Below are 2384 nucleotides of genomic sequence, written 5' to 3'. Positions count from 1 at the left end.
ATGTGCTAGAGAGGAAATTCTGAGATATCATTAACGCAGCAGCTGCTCGCTTTATACCAATTTCCAATTTCTCGGCGCTGGCAGTGGTTCTCGTAGACGAGCCATATGGGATTCGTTACATGGACCCCACTTACCCCAGAATCAGCGAGCTTATGTTAGTCAACGAACATAAGCCGAAGATGTGGCTGGAACACTTGAAACAATCGAACTACCGATGATTGGTGCCGGTGTAGGCAAGCTGAGGTCTTCTGTTAAGTCACTGTCGAACCCCGGCAGAACCGTTGACAGGACCTCAATCACTTTTAGTGACGTAACTGTTAGCGTCCTCAAGAGATGCGCCAGGTTTTTCAAAGGTATCCAAGCCGATGGACGAAGTTACAGAAGTCAACCGCGGCGCCAACTCATCCAAGGAGTTAGGCACCGAAAATCTCTACACTGATGAGAATCTGGTTCTACTTGGAGTCGAGTACCTTCAGCTATTTTTTATACAGTTTTTTTTCGATTTCTCCCATTGTGTGTCACCTGTATAACTGTCCAGCCAGATCCAGCGTTTTCACGGTAAATTCGATATAAGTACGACCTACCAATGCACGGCCCTTGAAGCCTCCACGCCTAATGTGATTGATAAGTCTCCACCCGGGACGAAACGAGTCTCACAGCGGTTGGTGTATTGTGATCTCTAGCTTTTCTTTTCCGTTAATATGTGAAAAGTTTTCCCTCGGTTCCATAATGTTCGTTGGCAAATTACATCTCGCATATAACCACATTCCAAATATTTGGTAATCCGTTTTCCGGAAATGGGACAGAAATACATATTTTTATTATAGCAACAATTGTAAGGAGGAAATGATAAATTAAATTACGGCGATTATACACAGTGACCTTGTTTTCGCATCACATGTCCAATGCATGCGTAAATACGTTTCCGTATTTGCTTATTCTCAGGGAAATAAATAACCTAAAACACGTTTCCTTCGGCTTACACCTGATTCAGCAATCTCTTTTTATAACCCCTATTTTAGGAGCGAGGTGTACTAATTTCGATATTCTGTTTGTAACTCATCGAAATGTTTTTTTTTTATATTAGGTTAGGTTAGGTTGAAAAGAGGGTGCAGATATTAATTCTCCCCATGCCACTATATGACATGCACCTAAGCCAGTAATCGGCTTGTTGTGAGGTCTAAATACAAAAAAAAAAATAACCTCGAAAAAGAAAATCTAAGCTAGGAACTCCGTGCTACTTACAAAATCCTTAATTGTTTTCCTTGCCACTCCCCTAAGTTGGTTCATGTCTGGGTAAGTCTCCCCACCTAAGTGCCGTTGTCTGTTGGACGTGAAAGCTGAGTAATGACAAAGGAAATGCTTCAACGTCTTATCATCTTCCCCGCATGCCCTACACATGCTATCACTTGCCGCACCATTTTTGTGCTTGCTTAATAGATGTTAAAAGACATTTTCTTCTAAATACAACATCTTAATGAAATTTTTTTAGAGATTAAATTTTAATATATATTTTTTAAAATGTCAATAAAATATTTTCTAAAGACAAAATTTCAATGGCATCTCCTCTAATGATATTTTCCTAAAATTTTTTCTAAAGGCGAATTTCAATGAATATTTTTAAATAAAAAATTTTAATGAAATTTACTTTAGAGACCGAATTGCAATGTAATTCTTTTAAAAGATAAATTTTTTGAGATTGTTTTAAACAACAAATTATTAAAATTAACCTATTTCTGATTTTTGTTTGCCCGCCAGGACGAGGATCTTTTTCTAATCATCGAAAATTGTCTTTAAGCCATAATCTATATGGAATCTTTACCAAAAAATTGTTCAATAAAAAATTTTTTCACAAGACAAAGATATGAATTTTTTCTGCTTTTATTGTTTTTATTAAAACTTTATCTATAGAAAAAATATTATTTAAAAATTCTCTTTAAATAGAAAATTTAGCTTGTTAGTCTGAAAAGCCTTGATTAAAATTATTAATCTTTAATTAAAAATTATTTGAATTAAATAAGTATCATGTGAAAAATTTTAAGGATACGGAAACAAAATTTTATAATCCCGGTCACCTTGATAAATTTACATTTTAAAATAATTATTTCGTTTTTTTCTTGGAATTCCATAAAATACAATGCAGTATCAGTCTATCTATCAGTCAGTAGCAAGCAGCGTTGATTCTCGTTGAAAATTATTTGTTCTGCAGGCCATAGAGCGAATAATGGTTTCCTAAGTGTTATGTATGAAAAACCTTAATGAAATTTGACGAGTCAAATTCCATGTTTACAAAAAATTCCAAACTCCCAAAGTAAAGAAATGTGTTAAAACAGGAGAGATTTTTTTAAATCCAATAAGTCAGCATACTTGTTCCTTTGAGAGCA

General features: G+C 35.1%; 1 long non-coding RNA gene across 1 annotated transcript; it reads right to left on the bottom strand.

Moving 5' to 3' along the window:
* Positions 1-775: 775 nt before the first annotated feature.
* Positions 776-1495, bottom strand: LOC131995929 (uncharacterized). Its single transcript, XR_009397696.1, has 2 exons — positions 1246-1495; positions 776-1180 (listed from the first exon to the last, which is right to left on the bottom strand). It is a non-coding gene; the product is annotated as an uncharacterized LOC131995929 (long non-coding RNA).
* Positions 1496-2384: the final 889 nt, after the last annotated feature.

The sequence above is a fragment of the Stomoxys calcitrans genome, chromosome 3, assembly GCF_963082655.1.
Source record: "Stomoxys calcitrans chromosome 3, idStoCalc2.1, whole genome shotgun sequence".
NCBI lineage: Eukaryota > Metazoa > Arthropoda > Insecta > Diptera > Muscidae > Stomoxys > Stomoxys calcitrans.
The sequence above is the reverse complement of the archived record's forward strand: the minus strand, read 5'-3'. Positions and strand labels throughout refer to the sequence as shown.